General features: G+C 36.1%; 1 long non-coding RNA gene across 1 annotated transcript; it reads right to left on the bottom strand.

Annotated features, from left to right (window-relative positions):
- Positions 1-6,994: 6,994 nt before the first annotated feature.
- Positions 6,995-20,063, bottom strand: LOC135153509 (uncharacterized). Its single transcript, XR_010292895.1, has 6 exons — positions 19,809-20,063; positions 18,949-18,987; positions 17,757-18,183; positions 14,542-14,655; positions 14,232-14,329; positions 6,995-12,875 (listed from the first exon to the last, which is right to left on the bottom strand). It is a non-coding gene; the product is annotated as an uncharacterized LOC135153509 (long non-coding RNA).
- Between the last annotated feature and the right edge of the window lie 1,032 nt (positions 20,064-21,095).

The following is a 21,095-nucleotide window of genomic DNA, read 5'->3' as shown; positions in this document are numbered from 1 at the left end:
CCCCACCCCTAAAGTAAGTGCTTCAATTGTGATTTTAATTATTTGCTTTGAGTATTTGAGACAATGCATTAAGATTTCTGAGCAGTGCAGTTACCGAGGGCAACAATTACGATTGTGGAATAGAATTTCTCAGTCATTGTAACTACGGTATTTCACATTCTCTAGCTTTCAGAGCATATTTGGTTGGTTAAGCTAGGTCTGTGTCATATTCTGATCATAAGTTACCTGTAGAATTTTGGGGAGCATTTATCTGTTGGCTTTTACGTTATGACTGAACAATTAACTTTGAGGGAAGTTTTGCATGTAGGGGCACATGTTTGGATAAAATTTCTTAAAATCATTCTTCTGTCTCATGATCATATACATGTAATGCCCCACCAATTCTCTTTTTCATTACCATACCCTCTCTCCTCTGCATTCTCGTTCTTTCATCCTCTCATTGAATATTCGCTCCATCTGTCAATCTCTGCAACTCTTTTCATACCACCCTCCTTCGCAGAATCCTCAATGCCCTTTTCATTTTTGTTACCTAGCCTCGTCCACCTCTCCCACATTTACCTTCTCTCTTCATTTCTTAATCCATGGATTGCAATCTCTCTGCACCTTCCTGTGCTATTTGCCAGAGCTCCTGATTAGAAGAGTTTGGCCAATCCAGTTAATATTGGGCACAACATGGTATTTACACACTGTACCTGCCATGATGTGACTAAAAGCAACTGAGTTGACTGAACTCTTACAAGATGGCTCTGCCACCTACCCTCTCTGTCACTCTCCCCCTCCATGCCCTTTTAACATGAATCCATCATGACTGATCAAATGTTCTATGAAGTCAAGTTTTCATCATTCAGAAATAAAAATGAGTTTAAGATACCATCTTGCTCATAATACACACTCTTTTGCAAACATGTTATGATTGACTTCCTACGAATTCCAACAAAATACTTCCCTCGGAATAACTTTAACCAAAACAAAAAACTTGGTCCTTCGCTCATGTCTCAAGCAGGGTAATTTCAATGTTCGGAACTTCATCTTTCAAGTATCCTCATACTCTATAAGGGAGTAGGGAGTGAAGTTGTAAAACTAAGGCATTGGAACGTAAATACTCTCTAATTGCTAATTGTTAGTGTTTAGGGTCGACGCTCAATCTATATGGGCTTGTCTGCCAAAACTAAAGAAAAAAAATTATGGGTAATGCATTAGGCCTTATGAGCATTGAGTGCTTAGAATGAGATTCCCTAATTTGTAAAATTTTCCATCAATTGTACCCAGAACTCTTATTTGTGTAACACTTGGTGAAGCGCTTATGTCATATCTAGCAATTCCGCGCAAAGCTTTGAAGACTGGCTCTTCTACAAATTTTCCTCTTTGCCAATTATCAGAACTTGAGCACCATCCGATAGGTATTTTCATTGTCAACACCTAGATTGTCTTTAGAGCAATTCTGGACCACACTTCCTGAGTGTCACTTTGTCTTCTATTGCATTACATGTGCTGTGGTGTAGTGGTTCCGACTCTTTGTAATCGGAGGGTCTTGTGTTTGCAACCCACTGATGTACTAGTGTCCTTTGGCAAGGCATCAGTTCACGCTTGGTCATTCTCCACCCAGGTGTAAAATGCGTACCTGGTAGGATGTGAATGTCAATGTCGCTACTCATTGCTGGTATACTCTTCAGGGAATGGAGATCCATTTAACCTGTGTAATGCTAAATATTCAAGTAAAAATTGGATGCTGTTCTTGGAGCAGATGAACGTCAGAGCCATTCTGGCCCAATATTTCATGGCTACCATTCTATTGCTTCTTTCAGAATTCCTTGACTTATCGTAACATCTAAATTTCTGCAATGCTAAATTTTCTATAACCTTGAATGCTGTTGATGTAGCATTTTGGCCCCACTTTGGCTTGGTTGGTATCCACCATCGTTACTCCCTTGGAATCGATGCCTTGACTCTTTCAATTCTGAGTATAATCTGTCCCTCTAAGATCCTGCAAGCATGGTATTGATTCCAACTGTACCCAGAAAGATCCTGGATAAGAAGTATCTTTTAACATTCAGAGACTACTTTTCTTTGGTTCCTGTGGATGATGTGAAATAATGGCCTAACACCAACACCTGATGTCAACACCTGGACCCGTTTCATTAGGACTCACAACTATTGTAAATTTGCCATTATTGCAAATTCCCTGGAAAGCTTTTTTTGTGATTGGCTACTGAGCCCTGTTACCATGGTAGTTGCCATAATTGCAAATTTACAATAGTTGTATCTCGATCCTTATGAAACTGGCCCCTGCTTTGTGTAAGAACAGTTTGTCAAACATTTTCAATTTCTATTGATAGGTTGAGCCTGTTGGATTTATTATGCTTTCTTCAGAGTTTAGGGGGCATTTTGCATCATCCCTTTTGATAGAAGGATAGGTGTTGCTGGCAGTCTGTGTGCGGGTGTGGTTTCCATCATAAAGACAAGAAGATAGTAGATATTCTTGCTCTACCTGGTGGATGTTTCATATAGCTGTTCGTTATGAGCGACTTAACGAACGACTGTTGATCCTTTCTCAGGAACAAAATCCAAACCAGTTAAAATTTGGTGCGAATAACACACCTCAAGAAAGGATCACCAGTTGTTTGTAAAGTCGCTCATAACTAACGAACACCCACCAGGGATATTACATGTATCTGACATGAAACTTGCTGTGAAGGAATTTAGATTGATGACGTGGTTGATGAAATTCAGCTTATTTTCTAGTTGGTAAACTGTCCCGTTTATTCCCTGTATCTTTCTCCGAGTCACTCAGTGTTGTTTTTCCGTGTTTGGTCTTGGCAGCGCTCAACTGAAATATACGAGTTGTAGACTTCGGGATCAAGTTATTCGTTCTGTGAAGGACCACCTTGATCTCAGGCATCACAGTTCATGAGTCTCTGCTTATTCCTTGACCCACTCTACGTGTTTAAAGGATGTTTCGTGGAATCAGACTGATCCACCTGTAGGTCTAATGGTTGTACTTTGTCAGGTTGGACGTTGATGCTAGGCATGAAATTGAATCTGCTCTTGAAACCTGTTGCGACTTGGATATTCTTGTTGTTCTTCTTAGAGTGTGGGTGCATTGTGGTCAAGTGGTTCTGATGATCGCCTTTCAAACAGAGGGTCGTGAGTTCGAATCCTAGCCATGGTGTGTTTTCCTTCAGCAAGAAATGTATCCACACTGCTGCACTCGACCTAGGTGAGGTGAATGGGTACCCGGCAGGATTAAAGCGCCTCGGAATAGATTGTTTCTAGGTAGATGGCACTATACAAGTGCTTATTATTAAGAGTTGGACATTAATGCTAGGCATGAAGTTGAATCTGTCTGTGAAACCTGACCCGACTCGGAGGTTTGTTGTTGCTGTTGTTTTTTCAAATGTGTGGTGAATTAGGAACTCCTGCACCATTTTCATGCTTAGGCTCTTTGTTCTTCCAGAAGATATTTCTGTGAATGAACACTGTTTGTCAAGGGTATTGGTACCTGACATACCAAGGATGAGGAAAGTGTCTAAGATGACACTGAAGTCGTGCCAGTTGCTTTCATGCTGGATTCCCCCATAATGCTTTGCGCGAAATATGACATGACACTTCACCGCTTGATACATGTACCATGCTTTATTAATTACTAATGGAATCTACAGTGCTAATGCTCTGGACTAGCCTATGGTGAGAGCTGTATTTATTTTTCCGGTGTTATATTCCTTATTATCTCCTTGAGTTACGGGGTGGGAATGAATCATGCTGTTCCATTGCACGATCATTGGGTTACCCTTGCAAAACCAAATGAGTAAATGACCAAGAAGCAAAACCACACCAAAACAAAAGCACAGACACAATTCTTACTATTTAAAAAATAATAATTTTTTTCATTTTAATAATCAATCCCAAAATGAGGCATCCATTGGAATTCTTAGCAACATAATCATGACATGTACAAATAGAGTGTATTGAAATAGAAAAATATATTTGAAGTTGAGACTTCTCTGACACAATTGAACTTTAAAGAGATCAAGACAATTAAGTCAAACAAAAACAAAGCAAAAAATATATCAGTCATGATGGATTTGTGGATGGACATGAAGGAGACGGATGAAGCAGAGATGGTTTGGTAGTACTGGAAGATACAGAGGGAAAGTAATTCATGGATGTAGGAATGGATTAGGGGGAGATATTTGTGGAGGTGGGGTAACAAAAGAGAAGGGATTTCGAGGGTTATGGGAGAGTGGGTGGTGTAGATAGAGTGATAGAAGAGATTGACAGATGGAGGGACAATGGGAGGAATAATCAGAGGAGGGGATCAAGGTTATGGGAAGGAGAATGGATGGAACGTCGAGATGATGATGGGGGTGTTAGGAAGGAATAGAGGGAGAAATCAATTACGGGGGGTACGAGGCCACTTGATCAGAATATGACTTTGGAATATGCTTTTGAGAACATAGAGAGAATTGGTCGTAACGTAAATGTCGCCCTCAGGAACAACCATTGCAGGGGAAAACTTAATGCATTGTCTCTTATACTCTTAGCAACTATTGAATCACATTTGAAGCACTTGACTTTGGGGAGGGGGCACATCATGCATGGTGGGGTTATCTACACCTTCCTGTACATTATGAAAAAAGGCTTCTTTGGATAGCGATGTCATAAAATGGGTGATTTTGGAAGGGAGACTACAGCCGAGACCGGGCAGCAAGCCTATCTGTGAGGGTCAGCAGCCATCCCAAGATCAAGGTCACTTGCTCTGGATAGTTTCACTTGAATAAATCTTCTGGGCTGCCATTTTTTTTTTAACAAGATTTTTATATCATAGATTTTGTATTATACCCCCAGCAGGGCAATAAAATATATTTGATATTCTAATATTCACTGTGTCTGTCCTTTTGTAATTGTTCTGTTTATGAACATGCAGTGTGCCCCTTTCAGTAGAGAATGCATATTATTTGGGGGGGGGGGGGTTTACAGGGAAGTCCCACCCTGACATCAAGAGGATTTTAAAAGCAGGGATTTTAGAGAAACATGGCCCAAATTCACCAGGTTTAAACCAAGAGGGGTATTAAATCAAATGGCAGCACCAGCACCACTTTCAAAATAGTGGGGGATGGCAAGGTCAAATCAATCTACACTTTCCCTTCATTTTTTGGGGGGGATGCCTGGTGCTGCCACTGACAAAACATGGACTGTGCTGGTTTCATGTATAATTGCGCCCAATTCAGCTTGTACACTCAGAAAAGCCTATTAATAAATGTTCCTTTTTTACATAGGGTGCAAAATATGTGCTGAATTAAACTAAATTATACATGAAATCTGCATAGTCCATGGTTTTGTACCCCCTCCAGGTTTAAACCTCCCATGGTGAATATGAGCCAATGAAGATTTGAATTGTGCAAGTTTTGATTTTGTGACATTGCAGGTGAGCTCCTCTATATGCCAAAGAGTATGAATTCCACAAATTCCCATTCATAATGTAGTATAATTTGATATTTGGTTGGGAAATTTGCATCACAAGGAATGGAGGTGATATTCACTTGTTAAGTCACAAAATCAAAATGATGTCCAAACCTTTGTTTCTCTCATTCATTTTCCCTTGTTAAAGAGGTAGTTCATCCTGACAATAAGTTGCTTTTCATAAATTACAGAACAATTCATAAATATTTTTTAAGGGGGGATATAAAATAATATATCCACCACACGAATAAATCGCTTTCAATTTTTCAGAAAATTGTAATAAAAAAAAATACATCACACAACACATGGAGCTGCTTGTCTTCCCCAAATTTAAATTAGAAATTCATAGCTCAGTTAGCCTCTGACGGATTTTAATCTCACCTTCATCAATATCTTTCTTATTTTTCCTGCTTTTATTGAAACCAACTTATCCTCAGGGTGAACTTTCCCTTTAAATCCAACTTGAAGCTAGGATGAACTTCTCCTTTATTAAGCATAAGCAATGGTCTGAACATTGTATTAAAATTATTAAAGGCCTTATGTGATATCAATTTCAGTAGTTTGATGTCATCCTTTGACAGTTAAATCATCACAAGCTGTTTATGAAAGGCAACCAATATAATTTCACCATTTACCCCAAGTCCGACACAAAAAGATTGCATGATATTTCATGGGTTTTCTCCTCAAATCTGGCACAACTTTTTTAAAAGATCAAATTCGTTATGCGGTTCCAAAGTTATGCAACATTTGTTAGTGCATGTAGGACCAAATAATTGCTCAAAAGCATGATTTTGTGTACAAATTCAAGTTAAATTCTGTATGTAGCCAATATTCATAAATGGACCTGTGCAGTTGCAAAATAGCATGAGTTATATAGGGTCAACACATGTAAAAAGAAACATACAGCATAATTGCATTTTGGCTTTTCATAATTTTAACACGAGTCAGACCATGGCTTATCTCTAAAGGCAAAATAATATGCATTCTCCTTATTTCGGCAGGCAGTGAATCAATGATGGCGTTGAGATGGTAGTTTAGAAACTGTGAGGATAAAAAAATCTTGGCTATTTTTATTTTGGAAATGAAGAACAATTGTATTGAAGCCAATAGCAAATTATGAGGTCTCTTTTTCAAGTTAAAGAGTGTTATGGAACAAAGAGGGGGGGGAGGAAGGATTGAATTGCTCTTTACCTGTAGGGATTTTGGAGATTCAATGTATATTTTCAGAAATCAAATCAGATTTGTTTCTTTTGCTTGTTAAACCCCGCCTCTTTAAATTGCATTGTTTTTCTGAAAAAGATATCAAAACTTCATATCAAGGCCATCACAAAATCACTGCATGTTCTGACAATTACATAATCATTACTAATGGAGCGGAGGGAATTTTATATGTTAAAAAGGAGCTCAAAATGCTGGAGTCTCACTTAGCTCTTGTAAAAAAAATAATGTGCTTTTTTTTATCAAGTTTAAAATGTTGTCATACATTCTAGCCAATTTTTTTCGTCATGCAACTGTGTTTTTTTTTTTTTTTTTTACTTTCTGATAAGTTCAATTCTCGCCTTGTTCTTCAAATTGGTAAAAATACAATATTCAAATAATTTTGTTTGTGACATGATATCACAACAATATCTTTTTAGATGATGAACACTGAGCATCAATGGTGCATCTGTAGATTTACGTACATCTTGAAATCAATAGTTGCCAATTTGAGAATCCAGCATTTATGGCTCCTTCTTCTATAAAGGCTGTTGAAATGGCAGTGGAAAATGAGTTCTTAAAATTTGAATCGAAAATTGGCATGCATAAGGTGAACAGAAGATGGCTCATCTATTTTTGCTTTGAAATGAGTAAATGTTACGCTTGTTTGATTGAAAAACAAAATTATCTCACTATGCACTTAAAATTGCTCTGTTTGGTAACATTCTTCTTGGATCGAAATCAAAGGAATAAACAGTATATACATTAGTTTTGATACATTTTGTTGTGCAAAGTATTTCTATTTCTATTTCCTTTATCCTTTCTCTTAACCGATTAGAGCCAATTTTGCGATTTTGCGGTATATAAAATTGTTATTATCATTATACATGTATTAACTAATTTGTTATTTTAAAGCAGGTATAAGAAATTCAATTCCAGCGGTATTCATAATTTCGCTAGAAATATTGGTTTCTGGAAGTAGTTTGAAGAATGGTTTCCCTTTTCCATTTGATGGCGTTCACCTTATGCATGACGTACAAAGAGGGGGGGGGGGCAATAAAGTGGCAGAGAGGGAAGGAATGGAAAGGGACAAGTTACTGATGAAGTAGAGAGGATTTAAAGAAACATGGTTTATGAGAAATGAGTGTCAAGAGAAAACACATCTCAGGAGAAAAAAAAGACAAACGGGGGTAGGGGATGGAGGTGGAGCAGACCTGCCAACCTTCTACAAAAAAAAAAAGTATTCTAAGAAGGTATTTTTGGACAAAGAGTATTTTTAAAAATTTGTCTCAAGTTAACGATCGCCAGCCTGTTGTAGTGAGATCGTTGAAAAAACATGTGAAATGACTCTACTTGAAAACTTGATAATTCACCATTTTAAACATGTGCTCGTAGGCAAGAATTTATTTGTTCTTTTTATGCAACAAGTTACTGACCGTACCAGCGCTATTATCGCGTGCTGTGTATTATACATACTCCATGATCGGAATTTTAAAAAAAAGTAACAAATTATACAAAAAAAGTATTGGCGGATTCATAGCAAAAAAAAGGAACAAATACTCTAAAATGGGAATGGTTGGCATGTCTGGTGGAGTATTCAGTGGAAAGAAACGAGAGCGAGAGATTGAGAAAAAAGGAAGAGAGAAACATGAAATACGTCGAGTAGTGTATAAAGTTGTCAAAGCATGGTAAGGGTGGTGGCAATGGAAAGAGTAATAGCACAAGAGAAGGGGGTGGGAGAGAAAGAGAGAGAGAAAAAAAGAAAGGGGGGACCTGGTGCATGTAAATGACATGTAAGACTGGATCAGAAAAGAAGATGCGAATGGAGTGCTAGAAAAGGATAAATGAGAAAGAAAATTTTTGAAACATGCAATGAAATGCAACACAAGGGGGAGGGGAGAAAGAACAAATTGAAATAAATACAAGCACTCAAAAAAAAAACAAAAAAAAAAACAATGTCATTTACTTCAACATGTCATAGACATATACAGAAAGAGGAGCTAAATTGTGACTAAAAAGAGCTAAATCCACTTAATGAACACCATAGACATACATGTATGTATAAAAAGAGGAGCTCCATAATAATGTCCGAAAAGGGCTACATAAATGCGCTTAATAATGCGCAGGTTCTGACGAAAAAAACATTTGTATTGTCATATTCTGTGCATATGTTTTGTTGAAAGTACTTTGGTTGCCAACAATTCATTTTGTGATATGAAGGAACTTGGTGATTGACAAAAAGTGGATTTAACCCATATGAATTCAGTACAGGCTCTATAAGGGAGGCTCAATTACCATTTCTCCAGAGAAAACAAAAACGTTTGGTACTCAATATATCTACAGTGCATAATCTGAGTTTTGTCTTTTGACGGCAATTCCATAAAGTATGCACATCCGATCCATTATATGGAAGAATGTCTTGTCTCTGTTTTCTAATTCTTATACATGAATAGTTGTAATGATCTCAAAATACAATGGCTTTGGTACTTCATGAAGTTTAGTAAGTAGAGTAAAAAACAAAAATGGAAATCGGATGTACAAAAAGGTTTTATATCATGGGATTGCCTGTGGTTTGCCAAATATGACAAGCCTTTGACCCTAATGGTTACATTTTCCATACAAATTTCTGTATGTGTGGTATCATAATCTAACGTTTTGACTAATTAATTATTATTCATATTTACTCTAAAAGCAATGCACTGGGATTAAAACAGATACCGTAATCATCACAGAGGCACTTAGCTCATTTACTATTTAACAGATTTAGAAGATTTTAGTAAAAGGGTCATTCCATGAGTTTGGGGCAACAAAATTGTGTGATGTCCATGTAACGGTGGTATCAGCTTTTTCATTTCACAGAGAAGAACAGTTCAAATGGGCTTAAGTTTTGATGTGTCGACTTAAAGATGATGTCCAATCATAGTAATTCAGTTGGAAATTGGGATCTTTAATGGATTTGCTGCAAAACAAATACAAAGTTTACCACCATTACATTGGCAATAAATTCTCAGGTGTGAATCTGCAATATATCATGATGCTTGAGAAGTAAAACTGGGTGAGACACCAATTATTTGTGCAGATAATTTTATGCATACATTTGCCCTTTTTACATGAGACATGGTTTTGGAGTTCTGGTATGTCACAAAAATTGCCCCAACCCCATGGAATGACCCAAAAACAAAATAAATTCTATTCCTCCGAGTGACACTATATTTGTCTTTTCGACAAGATCTTTTATCAATTTAACAGAAATTTGAAGCGCCCCTTTGATATCATAAGGTATATCGATATTTGTGTAAGAGTGAAGAATGTTTTGTTGTTCCAGCATTAAATCAATGGTTTAAATGACGATTAGAAATAATTCTGATCATCTCAACTTTACTGTTTGAAATGGAGAAAAATCAGCTCATACCTACAGCTGATTAATCACCTGTTCATCCATTGTGACGTCAGCGCACAGAGTGTAAAATATGCGCAGATCATGATGCGCACAAACATAACTGTGGAACGTCCTTAAATGGTCAAGTCAATATTAAGAGGGTGGGGTGTTTAAGCGCAAATTTAAATTATACAAATGATATTAAATGCGTAATCTCTACAAAGCAGCACACATCCTTTGATCATGATTTGACAATGTGGTGATGCGTTACAAACCACACGCAACTGTAAATAAATAAATAAAGTCGCACTTATATCATTCTGAAACACCGCCCAAGCTGTGACTACAGTAACTATCCGATAAAACAGACCTTATTGGATGAATATTTGTAGAAGTTAATCAACTTAAGAGTTGATTCTCCTTAGTGAAATAAAACCGAGAAACTCTTTGCAACACATATCAAGGCAACAATCAAGGGATGATATACTTGTAAATAATGATTCATAAAATAACAATGCATCAAAATTTAGGCATTTGGCGATGAATGCAATAAAAGACAATAATTCTATAGGGAGTTTGTATCCTAAAAAGATCTCATTCCATGTTTGAGAGGTGGTTTCAATAGCAAATTCTACCTATAAATATTATATTTCATTCTGCATCTTTCATACATGTTTAACCCTAAGACTGGGGTGCTGATTCAGCCCACCCCCCCTCGACATTTTTAGCGATAAATCCGCCGCGCAAATTTTTTTGACCGCGTCGCTTACTGACTTTCAAGTCTCGCGCAACTTTTGAGACCAAAATTGTGACCCCTAAGTACGCGCTTTTGAAATTACGCAACTTTTCGTAAGTGCTTGCAGACCCAAAAGTGCTCAAAAACGTGATTTTGTGTACAAATGAAATGCAAATAGTATTTTTAGCCAAAATTCATAAATGTATCGTTATTTTTCCTTTTACTGATTAAAATCAATAAATTTCATCTTGTTTATGGTCAAAATAAAGTCCCAAACAATTTCCAATGAAAAAAACAATAAAAAACAAAAAGTCAAAAAACAAGGAAATACATAAGAAATTTAGAAAACAATAAAATACACAAGAAAATAAATGTGATGTGGAATTTTTTAAAAGTACATTTGATCAGATTCCTATAAATTGTCTGTGAACCAAAAATTAGCATTTTAGGGGCATTATTTACTTAATTAGAGCAAACTCTTGATTTTATGCATAAATTAGCATAATTAATTAGGGATTAGATTTTTCACAGAATTTGATCTTATAGTTTCGTTGATTATGCCATATGTAATGTGCATGCCAAATTATCGCGCGATCGATGACCGAGATCATAAGGGGGGGCTGGGTTTAACAGGGAAACAGTATTTGGAGTATTTTTTTGTTGTTGAAAATATGAAGGGATAAAAAGGCAGTAAATATACATATATGCTTTTATTAGGCATGTCCCTAGAAAATCCATCTGAAGAGTGTGCCTATCTCTCCTCACTATATAGTGCTACAGTAAATAAAAATAAATAGTAGTCTTTTCGCATGTACGTATGTATTTACAGGTACAAGTCCCTTTTAGCAAATGGGAATATGACTGCAGTTTTAAAAAGTTAGTAAAAAACTGACTTGCATAAAAATTGGAAAAAGTTTCAATCATGAAAGTTGACGTACATTGAATCATCAAGAGAATGTGCACTTCAGTCATTAAATTAAAAAAAAAATTCTCAACTCTTCTCCCTGTCCTACAGATTCGCTCAAGTCAAACACCCACCCCCTTGACACAGAGTGAAAGTCAGCATTTTTGCACAAACCAATATCTCCAAACTGTACAAAGACAGTTGGTCAATGCTCACTCAAGTGTAATATTCTGTAAACAAAAATACCACCATCTAATAAAAGAGACCGAAGACCAAGAACATAATGAATGTAAAAAAAAAAATCTCCCAAATTTTGTAAATTTTTCAATTGGCAGGACTATTTCTAAAGTTCACACTTTTTATTGATACGCACTGTATACGCATTCAGCTTCTTTTCTTTCATGATTTCAGAGATAATCGGATGTCCGGTGTGCATCGCGTTTTATATAAGGAGTAACTGGTGAGCACTTACAGATAGATTTATTTATTTCTGTTGAACAAAATAAACAAAATATAATCGAAGTTACAGTACACATTCAAAATAATACAGACAGTTAAATGACATTTCAAAAAAAAAATTGAAGAAAAATTATATGAATTATATGACTTGCCAAGAAAAGCAGAGCTTGTATAGGAGGTAAGTCCGTAAACTTAGTTTCAATACTGATTAACAAAACTATATTCAATAATGGAGGTGGATGGAGATGAGCTTAAGACAAGTACAAAATATAAAAATAAAGCAAATAAATGATAGAAAAAAAAAAAAGTAATTCAGATAATAATTACAAAGATAACAACAACAATAATGATAAATTTCAAATAATTCTTACAAAATTATGAAGAAGAAAAAGGAGGCAAAGGAAAGAGGGAGGGATAGAAGGGTGGCGCAAATAAAGCTGAAAATGGAAAGAGGAACATCATCTCATCAACACCTAATAAGTTGATCTGCTAAGTAGCACAGGTATCCGATCGTTACCATGCTAACTGTCAGATAACGACATCTCGCCAGTGTTGACAAACTGCATGAAACTCCGAATCCGTGGGATACCACACGTCCGTCTCAGAGATTAAAGTCAAACAGCTCAAACTGTTCTCTAAACGTTGAGACTAATTTCATCTCCTCTTCCTTGCTGATGTTACAGTTCTTCCAGTCCACTCTCTCGGGCAAGTCAAGCAATTCTTCAGCTGCCATCACCTCCCTGAAATGAAAGATAAATATAGAATTCAGATTCATTTCTTGGTCCATATTAAAAACATAGAAATTTGTCCTCCACTGGCAGTACATTATAATATGAAATAAATAAATTAAACACTAATGACGTATAATTTTACAGATATTTAACATTGAAGGAATATATATGAACATGCATTGCAGTACAGTAAAAAGGAATTAGCAAAAAAATTACTCATACGACAGAATGAAAACGGGTGGAGAGAGATAACCAAGGAGAAAGGATTCAAGAGACCATGTAAAAGTGAAAAGAAAGAAGTCAACTGGATAGAAAAATTGAGACAGAGAGTGGCAAGTAAAGAAAGGGAAGAGAGAAAAGGGAGAAAGGAAAAAAGAGGGGAAACATAGAAATAGAGAGAAGGGAAAAAATACAACATGGAGAGAAGATAAACAGCTGCACTTAAAGTAATTGCATGATAAGAAGAATGTTTCACTTAGAGAAAGCATGCTCTAAATACAGTCCCCAAACTGATAATTTTCTATTCAGACTCTTTGTAGGATTCTGATCAAATGTACTTTTAAAAATCGGTATTCCAATTTTTTTCTCATGTATTTTATTGTTAAAATTTCTTATGTATTTCTTCATTTTTCGACTACTTTATAAAATATATTTTCAAGGGAAATCATTGCCAACTTTAATCCTATCATGAAAAAGACAAAATTAATTGACTATAATCATTAAAAGTAGAAATGATAAATTTACAAACATCGGCTAAAAACAGTTTGCATTGGATTTGAACATGAATTCATTTTTTTGAGCAATTGTGAGTTTGACATACACAAAATGTTGTGTAATTTCAGACCGCATACCTGGGAGTCGCAAATTCATTCTCAAAAAGTGCACAAGACTGGAAAGAAAAAAACCTCATGGAGCAACGCAGCCCCAGCTTTTCATGTTACAGAGGTACGTAAAAAACGTAAAGACGGGTGGATTCTATCCCCCCCCCCCCCCCCCCCGCTCCATTTCTAGTTAAAAATATGGCAAAATGTATAAAAGAAAAAAGATTGAATCTTAATATATTTGTGACTATTCTAATAGTATTTTTTGTTTGATTGGTCAAAAACTAATTTTAAATCAAATGAACATTAAAAAAAGTCGCTGGGACTTTTAAATTCAAATTTAAACATTCTAAATCTGAAAACTCATTTCATATAAATTTCATTTGTTTTCAATTATGTGAACTTGAAAAAGAAAAATGCAACAATAAAATGATTTGAAGACTAAAACCAAATCAAATGTTTCAAGACAGTTTACAGTCATAATTGGGTTAGAAACATACACCTAAAACATAATATATGAATTGATCCTTGATGCTATAAATACCTGCCAAACTGTAGAGGAAAGAATTTCTTTATTCTGTGTCAGATCTTCTCTCCATCATTCAGCTCTGCATAAAAGTAAGGTGACCCTACAGACAAAATCTGAAATGGAAATAGAAATGGCATAAGTTCATATAATTCACATTTCTAAACCTTTTCAAAATATTTAGCCTGACTTTACACACATAATACATAAACTATTACACAGACGATTGACCAATGAGATTACAGAATTCACCAGCACTGAATTATAGTAGGCATTACAGTGAAATAACTTGATCCGACTTCAAGGTAAGTTCCATTAAAGTTTCTACCTGTTTTAGATCTGTGTGTTGAGGTACTCCGGCTAAGTCTAGCTTTTGTTCTTCAGCGACCCTGAAGAAAACCTCTTTGATGTCATCTGCCGTAGACTTATCGACGGGAAAGTCCTGTAGGATTGCAAGGAAAATACTGAGAACTAACGTTGCTCGCAATACAAAACAATTGAAATACGGGGATATAATCCGAGTGTAGTGTAGGACTGTTATTTTGTCATTTGGTTTCCTTTAATAGTTAAGTTATTTAAAGTTCAAGCTTTGGTATTTAGTTCAGCTTTGTTTACATTCTTGATGTTTCTGTTGTCATCCATTTACATTTCACTTCCAACCTGCTTCTCCTGTCATTCTTTTCCTATTCAGATGTGTTCATTCATTACATTCCCACGTCTGATTCTTTTGTTCAACATTCTTATTATGTAATCATCCCAACATCTTCTTCATCTCCATCCTCTATCTCTTATTGGTTATTTTTATGAATTAGACTTTTCCACTTTCAGTTGGCTTCTCCATTCTCTTTATTTTCATTGGTTGATTTTGTGTAATTTGAATATATGGGCAATTCCATAGGTTGGTGGACATGAGCTTAAAAATTCAAATTCAATATATAGCCCATCTGAACTGTACATTTTAATTGTGTTTGCCTTACTTATACTTATTGCTGGTTCTTTAATTGATGTTGAGGGCTTGAGGCAAGAAATGGAATGCGTTTGTTTTACATTTTTTGATTTACACAGCCCAAGCCAGATCTCGTTAAGTTTAGTGAATACATTACCAATATACTGACCAAGAAGTAAAAGAGAGGAGGAAACTTATTCAGAATATTACCTTTAACATAAACTGGTGTCTGAAATCCTACTCATATTATTACAGAAACAGAAACATAAATCTTACACACATTATTGAATTTTTAGTGACATTTATGTTGTTGACCATACATGGACAAAATGTAACGTGAGTAACCATAACGTGAGTAATCACTTTATCTGCACCCCTAGTAAAAACCATGTGTTCTTTATTTTTTTAATTATATACAAAGTTTGTATCCCTAATATACTTCTTTGAAATGGATATAATCAACTTTCATAAAAGCCTTGTATGAGGACACTTTTCACTTATGTCGACTTTTCATTTTATGCATGTCCAAATCGTGTAACGCGAGTAACCGACACATTTCAAAGATTTGCCAGGAGCGTAAAATAATTTTCCAAATTTTGTTTTTATACAAAGGATAGTCAGACTGCGTACTGTGTTGTGATAAAGAGATGTTTAGTTCCTATCAATAATAATGGAGTTACAGCTCCAAGTATGAGTCAAGGTGTCTCCAAATGTAACGTGGGTAACCGTGGAATAGCCCATATGCTAATTTTGTAATGCAATTCTGAGTTTTACTGAGGCAAGGAAGACCAGCAAATACAGCAGTGCACTACCAGACTTCATCAAGTTCGGTTCATTATTTTGTTCCTGTGTCTTCATAGTTAAGTTCCTTCTTCTCTCCATTTGCTGTTCCATTTGATGTGTATGATTAAGCTTGTGTTATTCCCATCTTCAGTTGAACATTATTTCCCCATATACTGTATTATTTTCAACCCCACAACTGGTGGCAGTGTCGGTAGAACTTCGCCACGCCCTTCTCCAATCCTTCTTCAAGCCTTCCGTTCCTGCCTTCCGTTCCTGTTTGCTCCCGTCGACCATCTTCTACAATTTTTGCAATCCGGAGATTCAACTTCTTCTGTAATTACAAACTGTTTATTTCACATGTTGTTTGAAGGTTTGCATGGTGGTATGTACAATCGCTGATGTGGTTTACGGTACACCATGTGAAGTTTATTTCACGTCAGCTAAAATCTACTTTACTTCGGTGAGTCTAACCTGCTACATGGACGTATAAACAATCCTGCTACAGCACTAAGCTATTTTGTGAACTTTCTCTTCAGTTTTACAACTGTTAACCGACACATTTGTACTCTCATTTTCGTCTGCTACTGCCTCATCTAGAGACTCTTTATCAACTTAGAGACGCTTGATCCGTTTTACCCAGATACCGTCTTCCGCCCACATTTCATTTTGTTCATCATGCCACTTCACCCGTATTGGCCAGATTCCTCCAGCTTACCTGGCTATCCTGAAGGACAACAGAACTCTCCCGATTTCATTGATATGAACAATACAGTCCTTCAATTACTTGATCGTGTGGACTGCCTGGAAAAGCTTGTTTGCAGCCTACAAGAACAACTCCACACGAATGAACTCGAGTCTTCCTCGACACAACCAACTAGTCTGCATGTTAATTCCTCCACACAAGCTGACAACCATAACTTCAACAATTCGGCATTGGACTTTGAAAAACTCAAAGAAAAGATCCGTCAGTCCCAGAGTAAAGATAGAGATATTTCAACTCTGAAGTATTTCCTTAACAACAACATCATCCCTGAAGCAAAGGAAATATCGAACTTTCAGCCACAGATGCGACGTTACCTCTGGCATCTCCCTCAGTTTGTGGTACAAGACAATATGGTATACTGCAAAACATGAATCCCAATCGCATCACCAATTCTCTTCAGATACTCGTCCCATCATGCTGAGTATCTGATGTCCTTCACTCTCTACACCCTTCTACAGGTCATGTCAGCTTCCAAAGACCACTACAAATCACTTCCCAAAATCTGTACTGGCCATTCATGCATGGAGATATTTCAATCTTTTTGAGCACTTGTCATCTGTGCCAAAGTCCTCATGCCAGCCTTGAAACCCCAGTACCTTGTCAGCCAACATCATGCGATATCATCCAGAAAGATGTGTGTGCAATTACTGAGCATCACTGGACTTCATTTTGTCGACATCTTTATTTTGAGTTTAGTTCAGCTACAATTATATTTTAGGTTCTGCTTATTTGGTGCTTCTGGCTGATTGATATGATTTGAGTTTGCTTGTTTACGACTGTTTTTGTGAGGTGTATCTTTGAACATTCGACCACTCTACAGTAGTATTGTACTGTGCGAACATTTTTCGTTAGACAAATAGGTGATGTGAATTATATGTTGTCGAATCATACTATATCAAATAATTTCATTTGCTCTGTAAACTTTGTAAACTCAGCGAGGATATATCCTTGTACGGCCTAAAGTATATTCGACATTTTAATAGAAAACATTAGTTTATATGACAAACAGGGTAGTTGGCATCTTTGTAGGAGAGTAGGGTACCATTCTTACCTGCCAATATTCCTGTCAACAAATTGAGTCTTCATGTCTCACAGTTGCCGTTGACATAGAAGTCTGTTGGGATGCCATCATCATTGACCAATTTCACAGTTATCTCTGACGTAGAGGAAATCTGTTGGGATGTCATCATCATTGACCGAGTTCACAGTTTTCTTTTCCATTGAGGAAATTACTTGGGATGCCATCATCATTGACCGAGTTCACAGTTGTCTTTTCCTTTGAGGAAGTTACTTGGGATGCCATCATCGTTGACCGAGTTCACAGTTGTCTTTTCTGTTGAGGAAGTTACTTGGGATGCCATCATCGTTGACCGAGTTCACAGTTGTCTTTGATGTAGAAGAAATCCATTGGGATGCCATCATCGTTGACTGAGTTAACAACAGGGATAGGAATGTTCTCTAGGCCACATGCTCTGTCTCTGCATTAACATAAACATATCAAAGTCATGGATTCATTCAATTACCATCATTATTAATTGCATCATCTAGAAGTTAAGGAGGCATGAAGCAAGCCAACTCACCTTCTATAAATAAAGTAAACAAATATCAAATTGCAAATTATATGAACGTATTGCTTCAAAATTTATTTGCGAAAATAATTTTTCTAATTGACTACATTACCAGACAGTCTGATCACTTTTATTTACTAAATTTTAAATAAGATTTCTCACGAACTACACATACAATCAAATATGCTGGAACCACTCTCAGGAATACTTTATATTATAGGTCACAATAAAACAAGAAGTAAATGTTTTGGAAGTGTTTTGGTCTAGTAGTTTTGATCTTCACCTTTCAATCAAGAGCCACGGCTTTGAATCCCAGCTACAATGTACAACATACAGCAAGAAACTCATCCATAATATGCTACACTGTACCCAGGTGAAGTAAATGGGTATCTGGCAAGAATAATATATATTCCTTGAAATGCTTGATTTGAAATTTTGAATGAATTTCTTGCTGAAATCAACACCATGACTGTAATTCAAGTCAATTACCAACTGATCATACAGCGAGAATCGTAACCACTAAACGATGACCACACCTCCCAGAAGTTGATAGTCAAATTTCTTAGTAATTTCCCTCAAAATTCATTATTTTTTATAATGAAATTCATAATATGTCACAAAAATAACACCTTTTTATACTGATTAAATGCAACCTTACATCATTCTTATTCTTACCTGTCAATATTCCTGTTCTTTAGGCCATGAGCTATGTCTCTGCATTAACATAAACATATCAAATACATGGATTAATTTAAATCTAAATTTAGGATTCATTAAGCAAGTGGATTGTAGTGCCCTTCAGGACGCAAAAAATCTCAACTTCGTAAACAGGATTGCAGTAATTTTAACAAGAATGTAATTCTCCCATGTAAAACCTCTACTTCATGATCTGCACTGGCTTCCAGTACGACAGTGAATTAAATTAAAAATAATGCTGCTCACATTTAAGATAATGCATGGCATGGCTCCCACTTATCTCAGGGAACTCCTAACTTTGAAATTACCCACCCAGTCCTACAGACTCTGAAGTTCTCAGTCACCCACCTTTTAAACCAAAGATTACACTTGGTGATCGTGCCTTTGTTGGTGCTCCGCCCAAACTCTGGAAAAGTCTCCCTTCCTCAATAAGAAATGCATTACCTACATGTATTACCGTACCTTGTTCAAAACTAAACTAAAAATCTACCTTTTTCAAGAGAGTATCAATAAATAAGTCACTTTTTGTTATATAAATTTGTCGAGATAGTAGGCTTCCCTTTTCCAGTAATTAGAACTTAATCGTATTTTCATGTATTTATCTAAACTATTTTACCTTTTATTGTGGTAATGCACAGTTGAGTATATACAAATAGAAATTGCGCAATATAAATGTACAATTATTAATATTGTTATGCTGTAATTACATGATTAAGAAAACAAGTAGTTTCCGCGAGCCCTCAGTATAATATTTTAAACAAAAACACCATTTTATATGACTAACAGGGTAGTTGGTGGCATCTTTGTGTATTTGTAGGAATGTGGAATATCATTCTTACATGCATGTATACTCCTGTCAACATTCCGTCTTGATGTCTTACAGCTGTCTTTGACAGAGGAAATCTGTTGGGATGCCAACACCATCAAATGAGTTCACCGTTGTCTTAGACATTGAGGAAATCCTTTGGATGCCATCATCGTTGACCAAGATCACAGTTGCCTTTGACGTAGAGGAAATCTGTTGGGATGCCATCTTCATTGACCAAGTTTGGGTTAGTGATAGGACTGTTCTCTTGGCCATGAGCAATGTCTCTGCATTAACACAAAGTCATAAACAAAGTAAAAGTCACGGACTCTTTAAATTCACCATCATTAATTGCATCATCTAAACCTTTAGAGAGATCAAATCTGGCTCATTCTTTCCTATTACTGACTTAATGTGATAGTGTAGACAAACTGCTACGATCAGGATTCTTACTATACTGCCATATTTTTGCCAAAAGATGCAAAAGGTTTAATTTCCTGCATAAGAGAAAACGTCATAATTCATGAAAACCATGACCCAACCATCCTCCTGCAGCCCACGGCCATACACCCTCACGGGAGTTAATGGTAATTAAAACTCTGCACACTGCATCAAATCACCAGAGAACAGCAACCCCAAGATCTGAATATAAATGCAGACTTCAAAAGATTATGTTACGGATGTTCATGTGATGAATGTTAACAAACTTGCTCACATTTTCAAGCAAAAGCATTACTGGCCGCCAAGCAAATCTGTGTTGTAATTGTTCTCTGTTCCTATCATTGTTCAAACAAAATATTAAGAAACCATGCAAGATAGTTCCAAATATTAATGAAAATTACAAATGATTGTGTAATGGATGTCAATATTTCGGGTGTTTGAAAGTAACTCCCTTGTATTTTTAATCTTTTAAAAGCATCACTGGCCACCAAGCACCTAGGTGGTGAATTGGCCATCCATCCATGTCATTGTCCCTACAAAATCAACAGAAAATATGCAACATACATGTTTATCAGAATATGAATGCAAATTTAATGATTTTTCAATGGATTGGTAAATTTTAATAAATATTATATGGGCTATTCCACAGTTACTCACGTTACATTTGGAGACACCTTGACTCATACTTGGAGCTGTAACTCCATTATTATTGATAGGAACTAAACATCTCTTTATTACAAAATAGTATGCAGTCTGACTATCCTTTGTATAAAAACAAAACTTGGGAAATTTCATTATGCTCCTGGCAAATCTTTGAAATGTGTCGGTTACTCATGTTACATGATTTGGACATGCATAAAATGAAAAGTGGACATAAGTG

The sequence above is a fragment of the Lytechinus pictus genome, chromosome 3, assembly GCF_037042905.1.
Source record: "Lytechinus pictus isolate F3 Inbred chromosome 3, Lp3.0, whole genome shotgun sequence".
NCBI lineage: Eukaryota > Metazoa > Echinodermata > Echinoidea > Temnopleuroida > Toxopneustidae > Lytechinus > Lytechinus pictus.
Note: the sequence above shows the minus strand (reverse complement) of the source record. Positions and strands in the feature narration are given on the sequence as shown.